Raw genomic sequence first — 21,828 nt, forward strand, 5'->3', positions numbered from 1 at the left:
TGGAGGAAAACAAAGACCATCAAAGAAGCTGTACAGTGAGAGAATTCAAGAACAGATCAGCTGTGAAGATTAAATGAAGTAATGGATGTAAAATTCAGCACGAGGGATACAGGAGGTCCTCAGTAAAAAAGTCATTGATGAAATAAAGATCCGAGTTTCCATACCACTCAGAGTAGGTCTGTGAATCATTTTGCAGTGATGACTCCCCAATTTACACATCCGTCCAGTATCACAAGAAGTTTGCACAGTCTGGCTATGCTGAGCATGCAATTAGAGTGATTAGGTTGGACTCTATAGGGTCTAATCAGAGAAAGAACAAACATGTATTAGAGGAGAAATGAGAGATAGAAAACCAACAGACAAGAAAGTACCTTTAACTCATGAAAAGGAGGCCCCCCGCACCATGGTTGTCTTGGGACATATGTGACTCCACCAGAAGTATGAACAGCAAACTTAGTTACTATTCATGCTTGGAGAGAAGCTAGAATTAAATGATATACCTCACCCCTGCAGCCTTGGTCAGCTCTGTACCCCTGAAGTTCTAAATTGTGAAATGTCCATGGATGCCTAGCAGTCACACTAAATATTAGGAAACCAAAAATTGTTCTCTTGGAACCCATTTCCATACAATACTTTCCTTAATCTTTACAACAACTCTTTGAGATTGGTTATATTTTACACATTTTAGAGTCAAGGAAACTAGCAAAGAAAAATTGGGTGACCTGTTCAAAGTCACACAGCTAATAGGTAGCAATGACTAGACTCAAGCCCTTGTCTTCTTGACACCAATCACTTTGGTGAACTTTCTGGCGAGACTTTTCTTACCTATATTGCTGAAGACATTTTGAGTCCATAATTAAATTCTGATAACAATAAGGACAAGGCTCTCCCCTTTACAGTTAAAATCATACACCAGCTTGGAGGACAGCTGTTTTTGTTCCAAAAAAGACAGCATCATTTCCATCTCACTGTGGATGGAATCTCAAAGTTCTGTCTGCCACTGAGGCCTCACTCTGCATGCAGCCCCCACTCACCATCAGCTGCGTTCTGTGCACCCTAGGAAGCATGGCCTTCAGGTTTAGTAAAGTACTGGGCCTGGATCTCTAGGATGAAAAACATCTCCAGAGACAAGTTCAGCCAAAATTGTCACACAGGGCAAAAAAGTCACATTTATTTTCACATAGGGACTGGCTACAGGGGACCTTTGTCCCTTGCTAGCTGCAACCACAGCTGTTACCCCAACAGACGTAGAACTTTCTGCTCCCAGCATTCCATTTCTCCAATGTAAAACTGCTCCTGTCTTTTCAGACTACTGAACGTATGTGGCAGGCTCCTAATCAGACAGACCACTGGAAGATATTCAGGCCCTGACCTGGCCAACTTTTCGTAGGTTTAAACCGAACCTGAACCATGTCCTCAAAAATACCAGCTGCAAAAAAAAAAAAGAAAGAAAAAGGTGGCAGGGGGAAGGACAGAGGGAAAGATGGAGCAATTGTTTCCACTTGTATTCCTTTGGATTTTCCTATTTTCAGAGAGGGTTTCTTTCCTATTAAGGGTTTTGAGGCACAACACAAAGAATAAAAACCTGACATCAAACAATATCATCATAAAAATCTAAATGCCTAAAGTTCACAAACTCCCAAATCTGCATTTTTTACCTCTACGTAGCAGCCAGACAACACTTTGCTCTCCTTATCACAGACGTTGGAGTGGCCTTTTTGGTCAGTTAATCCAGAGGTTGCAGTTTAGGGGGGATCTGCCTTCTGACTGAAGCTCCGAAGGAAGCCACACCGGCTCCCAGTATTTCTCAAGAAAATTGAAAATGTTCCATCAGTTTCAATGGTGTTTTCCCTTTGAAGCTGTTCTTGGGACTTAGAAGAAGGATTTTCTGTTACAGTGCACAATGTGAAACAGAAATTAGTTTTCTTTCCCTTACGTTGCATATCTGTCAGGAAGGAGGTTAGCAGGGAGGGGGAGAGCAGGAGAAGCCAATCCAGAGACTTTGCTGCTAGAATCTGGAATCATCTATGGATTTGATTCACTCACAGTTGAGACTTGGGCTTGAAGCAGGACAGTAGGGATGGATAAAAAACAAGTGGGGGGAAATGGAATGTGTATTGCGTGCTGTGACAGACCCCAGACACACCCCTCAGATCCTCCTCCAAGGAAGAACTTGCTACCTAGCCACAGGAGGGCAGCTAGCGGACAACCTCCAGCTGTCAGCCTTTGCCCACCTCAGCTTTCAAGCCAATGTCACCATCCCCCTGGCCTGTGACTGAGCAAGGTGGTGGCATAGGGAGCCATTGTCATGGGACATAGGATTTCTTTCTCAGAACTCCCCACCAGCTGGCAGAGACTGGATCAGGTGTACATCAGCCTGACAGCCCCCCTCCCAATGGGCTGCCCCCATCTCCTCTCACATGTGTTATTCCGCAGACACACTCACTGCCTCAGTAGATCTGAAGAACCCAGCCTGCAATCGTGAGGCCGTTCCCCAAACCTACTCCAGTGGCAGCATGCTTTCCCCTTGGGGTTCACTTCCTGCTTGGAATTTTTCACCTAACGAATGTGTAAATCTGAAAGACAGAGGACATCTCCAATGGGCTTTGGGGAGTTGGAACAGTTTCAGCCCTTTAGGAAACAGGAGCCAAGTAAGGAATATATTTGGTTAAACTTAGCAGAGACTGAGAAGCCATACTGTGTTTTCCTCCATGATGGGGCAGCCCCTCCGCGTCATCCCTGCATCCCTCCTTCTGTTATTTCACACCTCCACACCCCTTCATTCCAGTAGCCTCGGACGTTCACTCAAAAGGGCAAGAGATCACTGACATCAGCGCCCTGCATCACTCCCTTGTTGTAGTTCAGCCAGACTGAACTTGTACAGTAGAACTCAAGGTGGCTCCAGTGCTTTGTTATTATAAATGCAGTTTTGATGAAAATCTTGGAAGGTACATCTTTGCATTCATCTTTAACTGTTTCTTCAGTACACATTCTCTAGGAGAGAAAATGCTTGGACAAAAGCACTTAAAAAACATTTGTCACATTACAATCCAAAAAGCTAGTACTAATTTCTGTTCTTTTCCAGTCTTGCATGAGGATATCAACTTCCTCACACCCTTGCCAATGTTGGTAATTATCCTTTTTTTTTGTATTTGTTAATTGGACACTGTTCTTAATTTTGGAAGTTTCTATATTCTACAGAAGGTTAAAAAACATAAGGTTTGGTGCTCTCTGGCAGCACAACTAAAACTGGAATGATATAGAGAATATTAGCATGGTCCTTGACCAAGGATGACTTGCAAATTCATGAAGGGTTCCATATTTTTAGTATATGTGTATCAAAACATCACACTGTACCCATAAATATGTACAATTATTATGTGTCAATTGAAAATAAAAATAATTTTTAAAATATGGTTTAGTATTTCCATATACAAGTTTTAAAATAAGGTAGCAGTTCTTTACCATTTCTGGGCAGCAGCAGAACTGCAGCGGGTAGCAGGGCCTGGAGGAGGGTGAGCAGTGAGCACTCTCCCAGCGCAGGATTCAAGGGGCCACCAAAAAACTCAGCAGTCAGGATGTATTGAGAATAATGCAATATTTCTAAAAATAAAAATGAATGCAAAAATCCCTGATGAAGAAGGTATCAAAGTTTTAAATAAGACTAGATTCGACCCAGCACAACTGTAGGCCTGCCTCACTGCCCCTAGTCCTTGCCCTAGTAAGTAGCATTCTTTTTAGAAGGTGAACAAAAGTAACATCACTTTGTAACTCATCCACCATGTTGACTCCTGCTTGACCTTATTCCTCTGTTTCCTTGACAGTTTATACATGGCCCTTTGGACAAGCTCTTAAAAGGGACATGGGTTTCTGGGAGTGAATGATTTATTAGAGCAGGTGGTGTAAGTGGTCTGAGTATTAACATCACAAGACCCCTTGCCTCGTGGATCACAAGACACCTGGTGAATAATGTTATCAACTTGATTTTCTTAAGTTGTTTCCTTGAAGTTATTTTCAGTAACGGGCTTTTGCTATATAAACATTGTCTGACCTGAGAGAGCTAGAGCATCCGATTCCACACTGTTTGTAAGTCACTCCCATTAATGAATACCTGATTACTGAATGGACCTGCCCACTTCCTTCTTTGGTCTCAAAGTACCTTCTCAATGTGGAAGGTATTATACTTTAACCCCTTCCTCGCACAATTCTAGTCTTTAAAGGGACTCTGCAGGAGTTGTTCATCTGCAGGAGTCACCTGCTCCAATCCCTTCATTTGATCACATCACCACACCTGTAGTTTATTGGCATGCTCATATCCTAGAGCAAAAGGTAGTTTTTGGTTTACATCTCAGGAGAAAAGGGGCCAGGACATCACAGGTGTATCCCCAAATCTGAGCAGGGGGTTAAGAATAGAGTAGCACTGGTCTCTCCTTGAATATGAGGCACTCCTTCCAGTAGATTCCGGATTCTTGAGCTCTGTGGTGGCGGCACCGGCCCTCATAGTGACTTCGCTGTGTGGCCGTGAATGGAGCGCTTCAAAGGGGAGAAGGGAGTCTGAAAGTGACCAGCCTGAACTTGAATCCAACACACCTCTCCCCAGCTCCCCCACTCCTTCCCCCCACCTGGGTCATCAAAAGCAAAAAGGAGGTGACTTATGTCTCTGGCCACCTGCGGATGGAACCAGCAATTACCTCCCTGCGCAGAGATAGCGCCTTCTGGTCCCCACTTTTCTGACAGCCTGGGGGCAGCCACCTGAGGACTCACAGTCAATCCCGAATTCCTACTACTCATATCTGGGCACAAACACAAAAACTGCCAGACTCCCTTCCTGTTTGACATGCCAGCGGTGGCCTGGGGAGCCCTCAGAAGCTCTGGCGTCTGGTAGCAGACACCCCTCCCCGCTGCAGGCTTCACTGGAGCCCCACACATGGTTCCTCCTTTCTTTCTGCAAAGACTGAAGACTGGCTCGTTCCAGATCTTTCCTTCTCTAAAAGGCATCAGGCCCTCTGAGTGTTGTATTTATTGAATTAAGATTGATGCTCCATGTTCTTAAACGGACCAGAATAGTCCTTTACCTTTCTTATTTAATGGATTTTTAAGCTTGAGTTTCTTCACTCATGTATTTAATAGTTTTATCTTTCTTATTTAGCAGGAAGAAAAAAGTACTGTCCAAAAGTAGGGATTTAAGATTCCCACCAAGTGGAAAACGAGCTGCTTAAAATGACTTTAGTAGAGGGCCGGCCCGTGGCTCACTCGGGAGAGTGCGGTGCTGATAACACCAAGGCCACGGGTTCGGATCCCATGTAGGGATGTCCGGTTGGCTCACTTGGGAGAGCGTGGTGCTGACAACACCAAGCCAAGGGTTAAGATCCGCTGACCGGTCATCTTAAAAAAAAAAAAATCAGTTAGTAAAAAGCATTAACTCAAATATATGGGCAATGTAACAAGTGAAAAGATGTACAGAATGTCATGTGCCACATACACCCACCTGAAGGATGAGTTTGAGGTGACCGGGAGGGGGAGGCTAAGGTCGTCTTTCCGGGCCCTGGTGCCGGACACCCGAGCCTTCGCACTCGGCCTCCTGCAGCGCGGTCCGTCCGTGGAAAGGTCACCACGTGCCCGGCGCACACGGGAGCCCCGAAGCCGAGGACGCGCAGCACAGGGAGACGTGGCGGTCATCTCGGGACGGCGGGATTTCCGATCTTTCCAATGTTCTCCCCGACACTGTCCTGACTTTCCGTAACACGTTTGCTTCTATAGTTAAAAAATGAACGTGCTCGTTTCTCAGGCCGTTTCCGGGCTGAGGGCGCGGCCCGCGCGTGTCCCCCGTGCCCGCGGCGGCGCCGCAGCTCAGGCCCGGCCGGCGTCCGCGGGGAGCGAGGCTCGATCTGGGCGCGGGCGCGGGCCGGGGGCAGGCGGTCCCGGGCGCTCCGAGCCGCGGGCCGGAGGCCGAGCGAAGCCTTTAGCGGCGCAGAGGCCCCGCTCGCTGCGACCTCGTGGCGCAATGGTAGCGCGTCTGACTCCAGATCAGAAGGTTGCGTGTTCAAGTCACGTCGGGGTCAGGCCGGCTTTTTTCTTCGCCAACTGTACGGGAACCGGGCGAGCGGAGCGGAAGTCGTCAACAGGGACGGGGGCCTCCTGTCGCGTCTGCTGTCCCCCCAACGCGGCTCGCAGCCCTGCTCGTTTTTTCCTGTCACTGGGAATGGAAACGCGCGACCGCGAGGCGGCGCTTCCTCCTGGGGACCGGCAGGTGGCGCCCCCGCCCCGCAAGGCCACGCCCCGCCCCCCGCCCCTGAGTCACCGGAGCCCGTCCCCGGACCTGGCCTCCCGCGCCCCGGACATGGCCTGTCCCCTCTGGGCAGGGCTGGGGTCTTCGGATGCGTGTCTCCTCCGTGCTGGCCTTGAACTTCTGTTTTCTCTGGGCCGCGCTTTAAGGGACTCCCAGTTTCTCAGTGATGGTGCCTCTGGTGTCACTTCTGTCACGCTTGGATTGTCACCCACTCACTGCCTTCGGTAGTCTCTGTTAATAGTTTTAATCTCTGTAAGTTGCATAAAGAAAGAAAGTTGTATAAAAATTTTAAACACTGTACATGTTAAGAAAACACTGTATATGCTTAAAAACACTGTTTAAACCATACTGTGTATGTTATAAATAAATCCTTAATATGTAGCCGTATTAAAATATGGATAAGAATTATACAGACCGACTCTAGGATAGTGGTTACCTCTGGGGAACGAAGAGGAAGAGACGGAGGCAGAGTCTTACTTTTCTTCTCTTTAATAAATAATAGTCAAATTGTTAACACTTGTTAGATCTGGTTAGAGAGTTCATAGGGTCTATTGTCATCACATATGGGCTTCACGTCTGAATTCACTCCACCATCGTGGTCCAAAGTCCCCAAGCCAAGAAATTAGTTTCCCAGGTTAGTGGACCTCACAGCATGCTGGCAGAAATGGAGGTGAGTTCCCTCTGAAAGAAATACACCCTCACAACAGGCCTGCTGGCTTTCCCACATATGAAATCCCAGTCAAAATTTACTCACAGTAAATTTTAAAAGAAAATAAATAACAGAAAAGACCTTATAAGTGAGTAACAGCAAAAACAGCAGAATCAGATCCACAGACTCCAGACACAGGACGGGGATTATCAGACACAGAACACACAATGGATATATTTCATCTTTAAAAAAAAGGGGGGGGGGGACCAAAAACTTGATCACAGAACAAGAGATAATAAAAATGACCAGGTAAGTCTTAAGTAACTAAAAAACCTAGATTTAATATATGAAATTGGAAACAATGGGTATATTAAACAACAGATTAGACAGAGCTGGAAAAAAGAATAAATGAAATGGAATACTGTGATGATTCAAATGTGTCCACAAATTCTTTGACACTCCCTTTAAAAGGTGGCGCCTAGGGCTGGCCATGACTCACTTGGGATGTGGTGCTGATAACACCAAGGCCAGTTCAGATCCCTATATAAGGATGGCCGGTTAGCTCACTTGGGAGAGTGAGGTGCTGACAACACCAAGTCAAGGGTTAAGATCCCCTTACTGGTCATCTGTTAAAAAAATAAATAAAATAAGTAAAAGGTGGGGCCTAATCCTCTTTGCTTGGAGTGTGGACTAGACTTAATGACTAGAAGTTATGGGGCATGACTTGGAGACTAGGTCATAAAAGGCTTGGTGGCATTCTGCTTGCTTGCCGTCTGGATCGCTCGCCCTGGGGAAAGCCAGCTGCCTGCTGTGAGAACATGCATGAAGTCCTACAGGAACTTTCACTTGATGAAGAACTGAAGCCTCCAGCCAGGAGCCACATGAGTAAGCCCCGGTCAGGCTTTCAGATGAGGCAGCCCCAGCCAACACCTTGGTGACGCTCTCAGGAGAGACCGTGAACCGGAACCAACCAGCTAAGCCGCACGCAAATTAATGACCTTCAGAAACAGTGTGAGATAAAAATGTTTGATGACTTAAGATGCTATGTTTTGGGGGGGGGTAATTTGTTATGCAGCAATAGATAACTAATATAAAGATAGAATTTAAGAAATTACACAGAAGGCAGATAAAGAGACAAGGAGATAGAAAATATGAAAAGTATCGAGATAAAGAAAATAGAATGAAAAAGTCTAATCTAAGCCTAAACGGAGTTCTCTGAAGAAGACTGTACAGACATCAAGGAAGAGGTAATATTTGAAGAGATGATGGCTAATAATTTTCCAGAGTTGATACAAAGCATGAGCCTTCATTCTCAAGGAGTACAGTATATCCCATGCATGATATGACATGATTAGAAAAAGAAATCCACACCTACGTACAGCATAAGGGAACTGCATGATACAGAAAATAAAGATTTTTAAAACAGTCAGAAGAGAAAAAAATTTACCTACAAAAAAATAACAATTAAACTGAAGCAGAATTATCAGCAGTAACCATGAGAACTAGGAAAGGTGTACTGATAATTCCAAAGTGCTCAAAGAAAATAACTGCAACTTAAAATTATGTATTTGTAAAATCCTCTTTCAAGAATAGAGACATTTTCAGGGCTGGCCCGTGGCTCACTTGGGAGAGCGTGGTGCTGATAACACCAAGGCCACAGGTTCGGATCCTATATAGGGATGGCCGGTTCGCTCACTCAGGAGAGCGTGGTGCTGACAACACCAAGTCAAGGGTTAAGATCCCCTTACCAGTCATCTTTAAAAAAAAAAAAAAGAATAGAGACATTTTCAAACAAATGGTATCGCTAATATCCCTCCCCGATGGATTGCCTAATGGATGTGCTTCAGGGAGAAGGAAGATGATCCCAGACTGCAGGGGTGCCCGGACTGCAGGGGTGCCCAGACTGCAGGGGTGCCCGGACTGCGGGGGTGCCCTGACTGCGGGGGTGCCCTGACTGCGGGGGTGCCCTGACTGCAGGGGTGCCCGGAATGCAGGGGTGCCCAGACTGCGGGGGTGCCCAGACTGCAGGGGTGCCCTGACTGTGGGGGTGCCCTGACTGCAGGGGTGCCCGGACTGCAGGGGTGCCCGGACTGCAGGGGTGCCCGGAATGCAGGGGTGCCCTGACTGCGGGGGTGCCCTGACTGCAGGGGTGCCCGGACTGCGGGGGTGCCCTGTGGGCCTGGGGGAGCTGGCAGCGGCTCACCAGGAGCGGGCATCCTGTGTGAGTGGTTAGGGGCGCATGTTTGGCTTTCTCTGGGTTTCTAAGTTGGAATCAGGGACAAAAATTAAGAAAGCTTTCAGTTACTAATCAAGTGCTGGCTATTTGGGACTCATTGTTACAGGGGTTATTGGTATTGGTATCGATATTGGTTTTGGTATTGTTGGGCTTCTTGGATTGTCGCTAGAGGTAGTGGCCTGACTTTCTATGAGGCACTTTCCTGGGCTGGATACCGAAGATGGTGGGTTGGTTGCTGCAGGATGTGGGTCAGCGTTCTGTTTTTATACATGGTCTGGCCATTGCCCATCAGTATATTTAGTTTCTCAGAGCGTATCCCCAGCTGCCTCCCTACAGGGTCACTGCAAACTGTGGCCTGGTCAAAAGCTCACAACTCCTATCAAATGACTCTCTCCAGAGGGCTCTCTCGTCCCCAGGTGCTGGTCACCACTGCCTGCAATGAGGTCTGCAGGCCTCCAGGGGCAACACACCCAGTCCTCACTGGCCCCAGGGTGTTGCACCCTCCTGGACTCCCCAGGCAGGGCGTTCCCCAAAAGGATGTGTGTGGTGAGGCCCCTGCACTGCGGGACTCCTGGTTCAAGGTTAGACTGCGATGTGCTCAAAGCACCCAGCATGGCCCTCCAGAGGGACTCATGTCCACACACTGTCATCCTTGGCACCAGTGAGGTGAAATAAGCTTGGGCTTCAGAACTGAGAATGTTCCTATCAGCATCTGCCCCTCCAATGCGCTAAAGACCACATACACACCGCCAGAGCTGGGAGAATGAAACAGCCCGAGCCAAGGTCTGGAAAATGCCTTCTGCTGCCTCCCACACGCCATCTGACTGTGATGCTCAGCACGGAAAACCCCCAGCTCAGAGGAGGGGCAGCCTTCCTCAGGGGTGACTTCAGCCCTGGGGGACACTGTCTGGCTGGGCCTGAGTAACCTCATTTCCCTGAGCTGCCCTTAGGAGAGAAAACTCTAGAAGCTGAATGTCAGAAAGAAACCAAGTCATCTCGGCCTACTTCATACTCCAGGGAATACACACAACTGACGGGGGCTGAGAACAGAGACAAAAAGTGATCAAGAGGAACCTGCGTGTATTTTTAAGAGTGCAGAGCAGATGACAGAACTGGCAGATCTCATCTGTATAAAACAGACGGAACAGTAGACACCCCCCACGCTCGCTCACACGCAGGACTGGAAGGAACACCCAAAACCTTAGGGCGATTACCTCGGGGGCAAGACAATGGAGGATTATTTTCTGTCTTTTTGCCTGTGTTTTCTCATTTTTATGCAATGACCAGTAAAGCATAGAGGAGGGGTACCAACCTGCAGAGGGAGGGCCTGGTTCTAATTCCTGACTTTGCCCCCTGATTAGTCGTGTGACCTCAGTGCCTGACTTCCTCATGTGTAAAATGAGAGCAATGACGGGTCCCACTCTCAGGGCAAACGGGAGAACTCGGTGTGTGGATTTATGGAGCGTGCTTCCAACCCTGCCTGGCACACGGCAGACACCGCGGATACCGGCGCTGTGGTTGTGGTACCTTCCGGGATTATGAACATTCCCAAGGCTGAGAAATTCCACATTCGGCTAATTAGCCAAAGAAGACTGTAGAGTCCAGAGCTTAGACTGAGCGCCTGTTGTGAAGTTGCCCAGCTCCAAGACTCTCTGACCCAGTGATTCTGCGCTCTGTGTGCTGTGAACGGATCATTCGAACCCGTGACAGGTCCAGGTGCAGAGGGGATGAAGGGCAGCCTCGCTCTTGTGGGGACCTCCCAGGTAGGGGCATTCTGACCACAGCTGGGAACGGAGAGAACCCAGGAAAGGACAGCGTTGCCTTCTTAAAAGCAAGAACTCAGTGCAATGGCAGAGGGTACCAAACCCAGGAAACACTGGGCGCTCAATGGGAACGTCTTCTTCCTGTAGCAGAGTGTTAACAAACTTCCTGGCTAGAGTAACCCCTAAAAGAATTTCGGGAAAACTACATATTCCTTGCACATTTTTCAAGCGGGCATATAATATTTTCACCATAATTAAAAATAGTTGCAAGGGCTGCCATATTGCAAAAACCTTTAAAAATAAAAGTTACCTCATTCCTTTAAATATATCTGATGAAGTATGAACACAGCAATAATTTGATACTGTCATCCATTTAAAAAATGCAATGTCGAGCGAAGGCTGGGTCTGGTACTCCCAGACCCCTCAAGCCTGTTCACAGACAGGGTCACAAACCCTTCACATGCCAGGCTGGGTCCCCAGACCTCTCACACGCCAGGCTGGGTCCCCAGACCCCTCACACGCCAGGCTGGGTCCCCAGACCCCTCACACGCCAGGTTGGGTCCCCAGACCCCTCACACGCCAGGCTGGGTCCCCAGACCCCTTACACACATGTCTATGAGCTAGGCAACCGGCTCAAAGTTCCTTGGAGCCGTAGGTTGGAAAGCATAGCTGTGCTGGGCGGACGCCCGAGGTTGACGTCCACCTGCCTGCTTCACTCAGACTACCTCTCTCTCTCTCCCCTCCCCCAAAGAACACAAGAATAGCAACAAAACTAAAAATACATTGGCGTGCATGGGCACTAACTACACAACACACACACACACACACACACACACGGGCACTAACTACACAACACACACACACACACACACACACACACACACGGGCACTAACTACACAACACACACACACACACACACACACACACCATTTGCTTACAAAGGATGCCAAACCACACCCAACTGGACCTGAGGCAAGGGCCTTGACCAAACTCTTCTATTTTCCCAACGATCCACTCCTTTAGAGTCCTCACCGTACAATCTACTGTTCAGTATCTCTTCTGCGACGTTCCCTTAGTGAGGATAAATGACCCTTACAATCACATATTACACATTCCATCCCAGTCCCAAAAGTCTTAGCTTGCTCCAGCAGCAACTTAAAAGTCCAAAGTCTCCTCTGAGACCAAAAGCAAAAGTCCTTCCAGCCGTGAACCTGTAAAGAGTCAAAAACAAGTTTATCTACTTCCAAGATACAGTGGGACAGACATTGGGTACACATTCCCATTCCAAAAGGGAGGGATAGAAAGGAAAACAGTCCCCAAACAAATCCAAAACCCAAACAGGGCAAATGTTAAGCACACTGGGGCACCTGGACCCCTAAAGCATTGGGTAACCTTGCTCCTACAGCTCCGCCAAGTGCAGCCCATTGCGTTGCCCTGGTGCCAGCAGCTTTTCCAGGCTGGCGCTGTACACTGCCAGCAGCCCAGGGTTCTGGGCTCCTGGTGGCAGTCCCATCATCCTGGCTCCACTAGACATCTCCTCAGTGGGGGTTCTCTGTGGGGGCTCCAGCCCCACTTTTATGCTCCACATTGCTCCATAGATGACCTCTGCAGTGGCTCTGCCCCTGCAGGAGGTCTCTGCTTGAGTCCCCCAACTTTTTCATACATCTTCTGAAATCCAGGTGGAGGCTGCCACGCCTCCACTGCTCTCACATACTGCTGGCCTGCAAACTTAACACAAGTGAACGCCACCAAGGTTTTCAGCTTTTTTACTTCTGAGGTGCTGAGGCAGGATTACTCCAGCCGGAGCAGCTGGGATGCAGGGAGCGGTTTGCCGAGGGCAGTGACACCTCCGGTCTGTCCTCCAGCACGACTCAGTCCTTCTAGGATGGGAGGGGCGCTCTCCCAAACTTCTCAAATGCCCTCAGGGCTTTCCTCTCACTGTCTCCACTATTAGCATCTGGCTGCCTCACTGCCAAGATAATGTCTTTAGCAAACAGTTTATCTGCTTCACCCTTGCATTTTTCTCCAGCTCTCTGCTTTCACATTCTGGCTTTTGAATTACTTCAATCAGCTCGGCTTACACCAGCTACTCACTCAGTCTCAGGCAGTTTTGCAGCATTCGCCCACACAGTTCAAACAGCTGCATTCACCCAGTCCATCAAGGAGTGGCTGCCCTGCCTCTTTGCATATCTGCAGCCATTCTGCAGCCACTGCCTCAGAGACAGGCATGTAGTAATGGAAACTAACTTTTCCACCTTTTCACCAGGTGAAAACATACTTGAAATTCTGCAGTGGCACCCATCCTTGGGTCATCTGCCCATCTGCATGTGGCACTCTTTTCTCAGGTTTTACGGCACCCAGCTGGCCGTCGGGTTTAAGTGGCACCCTCTGAGCCTTTTGCCTTCGGACAAATGCAACGTCCGTTTGCTATCTAGAACACGTTACAACATCCACCCCTAGATCTCACAATTGCAGCCACCAGGGGCTCTTCTCCCTGTTTCTGCTGCTTTACTGTCTCAATTTCTTGGGCACGACAGGTCATGCCTGGAGACACATGGTTTTCACAACTCACCACTGGGTTGGTTGTCTTCCCTGGTGTGAAAGGCAGGAGTGGCCAGTCACTGCATGTCATCCTCCAGGACAATTCATCCATGCTTCCAAGGACTCTGCTTTCTGCCACGAATCTCGATCAGTTTGCAATGTAGTGAGCAGCAGCTACCCTCCCGTCAGCAGAAAAGTGGCCACCGGGCACCACATGCTCAAGGGTAGCCACATTTCCTCCCCTTCCCAAGGGGTTTTCTGCCATGGTGCCTGGTCTATGCTGCCTTGCAGTATACTGTGCAACAACCAGATCCTGGTCAACAGGACGGTGGCCATAGGGCGCAGCATATTCACAAGTAGCCACATTTCCTCCTTCTTCCAAGGGTTTTCAGCTCCTGTACCTGCTCAGAGTCCTGTTGCAGACTATGCCAATTGCCGTGGTATGGCAAGACTAATGTCTGGAATCCTGTCGACATCACCAATTGTAGTGCTCTTAATCTTTTCATGATACCAATTGTCTAGCTCCCCGACTCCACCAGTTGTCGGGCTCTTTTACCTGCCAGTAATCCTGCTGACTGGGCCAATTGTTGAGCTAGGACTGGGTCTGGTATTCCCAGACCCCTTAAGCCGGTTCACAGACTGAGTCACAAACCCTTCACATGCCAGGCTGGGTCACCAGACCCCTTACACACATGTCTTTGAGCTAGGTAACCAGCCAAAAGGTCCTTGCAGCCATATGTTGGAAAGCATGGCTGCGCCAGGCAGACACCCAAGGCTGATGTCTGCCTGCCTGCTTCACTCAAACTACCTCTCTCTCTCTCTCTCCAAAGAACACAAGAATAGCAACAAAACTAAAAAGATACATTGGCACGCATGCGCACTAACACACACACAATTTGCTTACAAAGGATGCTGAACCGCACCCAACTGGACCTGAGGCGAGGGTCCTGACCAAGCTATTCTATTTTCCCAACATGCAAGAACAAGCTCTTTTTTACAGTCAGAAATTTTGAATCTTTCTTTTTTCTCTTTGTATTTCCATTTCTTCCCGCATAAGTTTATGATCATATATTACACATTTGCTGAAATTCTTTTACTTACCACCCTATCATACTTCTTGCCGCAAAAATACAAAAATAAATTTGAAATTAAAATGTCTCATTTCCTGACACCTTCAAAGTCTGTTAATTTTTCTTTGGAATTGAATTATTAGCATAATTGGTATTAGCACAGCACTGTTACTTGAGTATCTAGAACATCAGTTCCTTGAAGCTGCATTTGAACAAGATCTGTGGGTGACTCGCAGGCAGCTACAGCTGGAGAAGTCCTGCTGTACTGTTCCTTATAAGATTGATTGAGGCACCTTAGAGGAAGAACCAAACAACCAGAATGACTGGAAATACAGAAATTTTGTTGATTCTAGGGGCTGGGCTGCTCCTGATGGTTCTTCATTTCTGACCCCTCCCATCTAAAAATATGGAATTTATCCATTTTTAACGTTTTGTTCTGGGGACAGCAGGACCTCCCATGCATTTGCTGGGTGAGTGGTGAGCAAGTCTACTAAGTTGCATGTTCCTGTCTCTTAATGATCTGATATTAAATTATGACTTACTCCTGCTCTGTCTCTGGAGTCAGGCAGAAGTAATTTCCAGTCCCTCTCTGTCACTTATCAGCCATTTAGCCTTGGGCAAGTTACTCAACCATTTGAACCTGAACTACCCCATCTGAGCAAAGAGCAATAATTCCCTCTAGGATTGTTGTGAGGACCATGAGCTAATGGCTGAAAGCACTTAGTACAGCCCTGGAACATGGCACAGTTAACGATATTACAAAAAGGAAATGTCATTACATAAGATAGAGATAATGTGCAAAGGTATTATATCAGTATGGTTGTCATTATTAGTATTCCTGGGGACAGACACAAATAGAAAGATAGGAATAAAAATGCTTCTGGGGACTCTCTTTCATTGTACAAACAATACCCAGATCCCTGAAAGGTGGTTCCTCCAAGGTCTTTGATATTATTTTTAGTCTGGCGTAACCCATCATCCACAGAAGCACTCACAGGTGTGGCCAAACAAACCCTCTTCCCCAGTGATGCCATAGCATCCGAGGTCCTTGTGATTCTTGCAAACACACTCCCTCATATGACTCCTAGCTGCCTTCCTACCCATGCAGAACTTTCTGGACTGGAGGGATGGAGCACAGGAAGTGCTCCTACAAAGGTTTTGCAAATGCAATGTTTTAATCCTCTTCAAACTTCTCCCAAGTCAGTACAAAATCCTCCTGCCCTCAGGTGCTGAAAATCCAAGTGGTGTGGAATTGCACGTTATCTGGGAAGGCATCATCTTCCTTTTTTTGTAGAATTTTAGCTCCCTTAAGCTATGAATCTTGGCCTTTAAAGTCATCAAATTTACTAAAAGAAATTGAGAGCATAAGAAGCAACTTAGAACAGTAGTTCATACTTGCTACATGCACATTCCATGAAGGATTCCTACTCAAAATACTTAAAGAACTCCTACCATCAATAGAAAAACAGGCAACATTTAGCCAATCCAATAGAAAAATGCACAGAAGATTTGAGTTTACAATTCAAAAAGAAGATATTCAAGTGGCCAAAATATATGTGTGTGAATGTGTGTGTGTGTATGAGAATATGATTAACCTTATTAGTCCTCAGGGAAATGCAAATTAAAAGCACAATACAATACTACTATTACTCCTGCGTGAGCGCGCACACACACACGCACACATTAGAATGGCTAAAAGGGAAAGTACTGTTGATGAGGAAGCGCAGCACACAGGCCTTTCTTGCACTGTAGGTGGGCATATTCACACAGTGGATTACTGTACTGTAATGACAATTAACAAACTACAACTACACATGTGAATGAAGATAACTCTCACAGTTGAGATAATGTTGGGTGAAAGAAACCATACACAAAACACGTGTGCTATATAATTCCATTTACATGAAGTAGAAAGCAGGCAAAATGAATCTACACTTGTGTTAGTTCCCTAAGGCCACCATAACAAATTCTACAAATGTGGTGACTTAAAGCAACATAAGTTTGTTCTCACAGTCCTGGAGGCCAGAGTCTGAAGTCAAGGTGTCAGCAAGATAAAGACTCTTCCAAAGGCTTTGGGGAGGATCCTTTTTTGTCTCTTCCAGCTTCTGGTGGCTCTGGGTGTTCCTTGGCTTGTGGCCCCACCTCTTTCTTCGTAAGGACTTCTCTTCTGTCTGCATCTTCTCCTCTTCTGTTTCTTAAAAGGACACTTGTCATTGGGTTTAGGGCCCACTTGGATAACCCAGAATGATTTCATTTTGAGATCCTTAAACTTAATTGCATCTTCAGAGACACAGTTTCCAAATAAGGTCACGTTCACAAGTTCCAGATGTTAGAATATAAACATATCTCTTTGGGGGCCACCATGCAACCCGCTCCAATGCTGCTAAAAGCCCTCACTCTTGGCTGCCTGCTCTGTGCCCATTCTGCTCTCATTCCATGCTAACGGAACCACAATGATTTTTCTTTTCAAAGAACCAGTTTTTGGTTTCATCAATTTTTTTCTATTGATTTCCTGTTTTCAATTTCATCTCGAATTTTAATAATTTCTTTTCTTCTGCTTATTTTGGATTTACTTTGCTCTTCTTTTTCTAGTTTCCTAAGGTGGGAGCTTAGATGATTGGTTTTAGATCTTTCTCTTTTCTAATACATGCTTTCAAAGCTATAAATTTCCCTGTAAGCATTGATTTTGGTGCACTCCACAAATTTTGATAAGTTTATTTTTATTTGATTTAACATATTTTAAAAATTTTCTTGAATTTTCTTCTTTGGCTCATGTGTTATTTAGAAGTGTGTTGTTTAATCTCCAAATATTTTGAGATCTTTCCAGCTGTCTTTCTGTTATTGATTTCTCATTTAATTCCATTGTGGTCTGAGTGCATACTTTGTGTGGTTTCTATTCTTCTAAATTTGCTGAGGTGTGTTTTATGGTCCAGAAGGTGGTCTGCCTAGGTGAATGTTCCATGTGAGCTTGAGAAGAATATGTAATCTGCTGCTGTTGGATAAAGTAGCCTAGAGATGTCCACTACATCCAGTAGATTGAGGGTGCTATTGAATTCAGCTGTGTCCTCACTGATTTTCTGCCATTGATCTGTTTATGATAGAGAGGTGTTGCAGTCTCCAGCTATGATAGCAAATTCACCTATTTCTCCTTGCAGTTGCCTCATGTAGTTAGACGCTTTGTTGTTAGGCTCATACACATTAAGGATTACTACGTCTTGGAGCACTAACCCCTTTTTCACTACATAACGCCCCTTTATCCCTGATAACTTTCCTTGCTCTGTAGTCTGCTCTGTCTGACTTTGATATAGTAACTCTGCTTTCTTTTGATTAGGTTAATACATCTTTCTCCATCCCTTTACATTTACTCTATATGTGTCTTTATATTTAAAATGGGTTTCTTTTATACAACATAGGTGCGTCTTATTTTTTGGTCCACTCTGACAATCTGTCTTTTAATTGGCGTATTTAGACCATTGATTTTAAAAGTGATTATTGATATAACTGGATTAATACCTACCATATTTGTTACTGTTTTCTATTTGTTGCCCCTGTTCTTTGTTCCTATTTTTGTCTTCTACATTTTTTTGGTCTTTTATGGTTTTAATTAAGCATTTTATGTGATTCCATTTTCTCTCTTTTGTTAGCACAACAACTATGTTTCTTTTTAAAACTTTTTTTTTTTGGTTTTTGGAATTATTCTATTGAAATACCTCTTTATTGTCTGGGGTAGATGAATATACTTGTATACAGTTTTTTTCATACTTTGCGTTATATTCTTAAGATAAATTTCTTTTTTAAAAAAATTTTATTGAATCAAAATTGATTATACACATTTTGGGGGTTCCACATTGAGATATGTTGATCAAATCAATATTACTAGCATATATACTATTACAAATCGTAATTATTCTTTATGCCCTTTGTCCAATCTCTCCCCATCCCCCTCTCCCTCTTTCCTCCCCGCTTTAATTACCCTAGCTTTCTTCTCTCCTTCTGAAAGAATAATGGTTACTCTGTTGATTTGTTGCCTAGATGATCTGTCCAATGCTGAGAGGTGTGATCAGGTCCCCCAATAGTGTCATAGAGCAGATGCTGCTTCTGTCACTCTGAAATGGGTTTTGTGGAGAGAGACATCCTCTTCTTTTCTTTTTCTATGCTGGTGACTCTCCTTGTGTCAATGCACTCCAGTGGCTGATGGACCATCTGCGTGGTGGTTGTGGTGTCTAGCCACTTTCACAGCAGCCATGGTTATTGTGGTGGCTGTGGTGGGCCAACCACATGGAGGTGATGTTTTGGGCATGCTCCTTGGCACTGGCAGTATGCCTGGTTGTGGGGTGTATCTGGTCCCTGACTCCATGCCTCAGGTCCCCAGGCAGGCCCTGAGGCACTCATGTGGTGTGCCTGGTTGTGGGAGGGGGGGGTCCGGTCCCCAGATCCATGCCTGAAGTCCCCATTTGGGGCCCCAAGACACTGGCAGTGTGCCTGGTTGTGGAGGAAGGTTTGGTTCCTGGCTCCATACCCCAGACCCCCAGTGGGGTCCTGAGACACTGGCAGTTTGCCTGGTTGTGGGAGGGGGGTCCAGTCCTCTTCTCCATGCCTTGGGTCCCTGGGCAGGCCCTAAGGTGCTGGCATGGTGTGCCTGGTTGTGAGAGGGGGGTCCAGTCCCCGACTCCAGCCTCGGATCACTGGGTGGGCCCCAAGGTGCTGGTGTGGTGTGCCTGGCTGTGGGAGGGGTGTCCAGTCCCCTTCTCCATGCCTTAGGTCACTGGTTGGGCCCTGAGGTGCTGGCACAGTGTGCCTGGTTGTGGGAGGGGGGTCCAGTCCCTGGCTCAATACCCTGGGCCCCTGGGTGGGGCCCTGAGGCACTGGTGGTGTGCCTGGGCCAGAACTAATTTTTTGTCCTTTGTTTACTTCTAAAACAGAGGAACTTCCTGCAGGAACCAGTACTTGAGCTCTGTGGTTGAGCTAAATTGCTGCTTTGCTGCAGTTTCCCTAGGGAAGGCTTTTTGTGCAGCTCAGGGTTTAATGGTTGACCTTATAGGTACTTCCAGCTCTCCAGAGAACTGGTGGATCTGGGTTGTGTAGAAACTATGATCTGGGCCTGAGTTTTTTCATCAAACTGTACCCCATGTAATTCTGCATTCCCGACTAGTCTCCTCTGAGTGGTCCCGTGCTGATTGGGGGGCAGATCGGCTGTCCTTGCTGTGTCCCAGTGTTCTCCCGGTGGGCCTGTCTCTCCCACTGCCCGTGTTCCAAACACTTGCCATGGGATGGGCCCTGCACTGGTCCCTTGCAATGACTCACCAGCCTCTGAATGGCTCCCCTTTTTCAGCTGTTCTGGCTCCTCACTCCTGCGTGGGTCCACGGGAACCCTATTAGTGGTCTTGCTGTCCTGGGGGCTGCCAAGGTCCTCTTCTCCCCTGCTGCTTCCAAGCAACTCCATCTGAAGGGCACAGTGGCAGCTTCTGCCTGCTCCTGCTCTGTGCACTCAGCAGTTCCAGTGTTAAAGGAGCCTCAGCCCAAAACACTCTGAGCAGTTTTTTCTTTCTCTCACCGTGGCTTCTCCTGCCTTCATGAACTCCATAGGTCTCTCCTCCTCTTCCCCTCAGCTCCAGCAGCCCCTCAGCCAGCTCCATGGCTGTTATATTTTTATAATTGTAAATTGGTTGGTTTCTGTGAGAGAGTGAGAGAGTGATGCTGGGGACCATCTATTCCACCATCTTGACCAGAACTCTCTAGTTTTTATTTTACTTTCACATATTCCTTTTCCAATATTCTTCCTTTCTTTATGTAGATCTGAGTTTTTGACCTATATTTTTTACTTCTCTCTGAAGAACTTCTTTTAACATTTCTTGCAAGGCAGGCCTACTAGCAACAAATTCCCTCAAAAAAAATTTTTTTGAGAAATCTTTTTTTCTCTTTCACTTTTGAAGAATATTTTTGCAGGGTATAGAATTCTATGGGTTGGTGGGTTTTTTTCTCTCTTAACACTTTAAATACTTTTCTCCCTTCTCTTCTTGCTTGCATGGTTTCTGAGGAGAAGTCTGATAGAGTTTGGATATGTTGTCCCCCCAAAACTCATGCAGAAATCTGATCCCCACTGTGACAGTCTTGGAAGCTGTCCGAGTCATGGGGGCGGATCCCTCATGAATAGATTAATGCTCTCCCTAGGTGGGGGAGTAATGAGTGAGTTCCCACTCTATTAGTTCCCATGAGAGCTGGTTGTTTGAAAGACCCTGGCACCTACCCCCTCTCTCTCTTGCTTCCTGTCGCCAGCTCCCTGCCACTTTCCACTATGAGTAGAAGCAGCCTGAGGCCCGTGCCAGATACAGCTGTCACAGAATTGTGAGCCATATAAACCTCTTTTCTTTACATATTACCCAGTCTCGGGTATTTCTGTTATAGCAACACAAACAGACTAAAACAAAGTCAGATGTGATTCTTACTTTTTCTCCTCTACTCTCAAGGTTTTGGGTTTTTTTTTTTTTCTTTCTTCTTCTGCCTTCTTTCAGTATTGTTTTTCTTTATACTGAGTTTTCTGAAGTTTGAACATGATATGCCCAGGTGTGACTTGGTGGGGGGGCATATATCCTGCTTGGTGTTCTTTGAGTTTCCTGGATCTGTAAGCTGGGGTCTCACATCAATTTGGGGAAATTCTCAGTCATTCTTATTTCAAATATTGCTTCTGTTTCTTTCTTTCTTTTTCATGCTCCCATTACTCATTGTTACATCTTTTGTTGTTGTCCCACTGTTCTTGGATATTCTCTTCTGTTTTGTTGTTGTTGTTTTCCAGTCTTTTTTCTTTTTGCTTCAGTTTTGGGGGTTTCCATTGTCATATCCTCAAGCTCAGAGATTCCTTCTTCAGCCATCCCAGTCTACTAGTGAGCCCCTTAGGGCATTCCTCAGTTCTGTTACAGTGGTTTTGATCTGTACTATTTCTTTTTGATTCTTTCTTAGAATTTCCATCTCTCTGCTTACATTACCTATCTGTTTTGCATGTTATCTACTTTTTCCATTAAATCCTTTAGCATATTAATCATAGTTTTTGTTTTGTTTTGTTTTGTGACCGGTAAGGGGATCGTAACCCATGGCTTGGTGTTGCCCGTACCACGCTCAGCCAGTGAGCACACCGGCCATCCCTATATAGGATCTGAACCCGCGGCCTCGGTACTCCCAGTGCCACTACACTCCCAGTGCTGCAGTCTCCTGAGTGAGCCATAGGGTCGGCCCTTAATCATAGTTCTTTAAAGTTCCTGGTCTGTCAATTCTAACATTCCTG

The 21,828-nt window shown here is 46.4% G+C and overlaps 2 non-coding genes across 2 annotated transcripts; both read left to right on the top strand.

Moving 5' to 3' along the window:
- The first annotated feature begins 3,224 nt into the window (after positions 1-3,224).
- On the top strand, positions 3,225-3,326 carry LOC134389797 (U6 spliceosomal RNA). The gene has a single exon (XR_010024769.1). It is a non-coding gene; the product is annotated as a U6 spliceosomal RNA (small nuclear RNA).
- Positions 3,327-5,990: 2,664 nt separating this feature from the next.
- On the top strand, positions 5,991-6,062 carry TRNAW-CCA (transfer RNA tryptophan (anticodon CCA)). The gene has a single exon. It is a non-coding gene; the product is annotated as a tRNA-Trp (tRNA).
- The last annotated feature ends 15,766 nt before the right edge of the window (positions 6,063-21,828 follow it).

Source organism: Cynocephalus volans, chromosome 10 (genome assembly GCF_027409185.1).
Source record: "Cynocephalus volans isolate mCynVol1 chromosome 10, mCynVol1.pri, whole genome shotgun sequence".
In the NCBI taxonomy this organism is placed as follows: domain Eukaryota; kingdom Metazoa; phylum Chordata; class Mammalia; order Dermoptera; family Cynocephalidae; genus Cynocephalus; species Cynocephalus volans.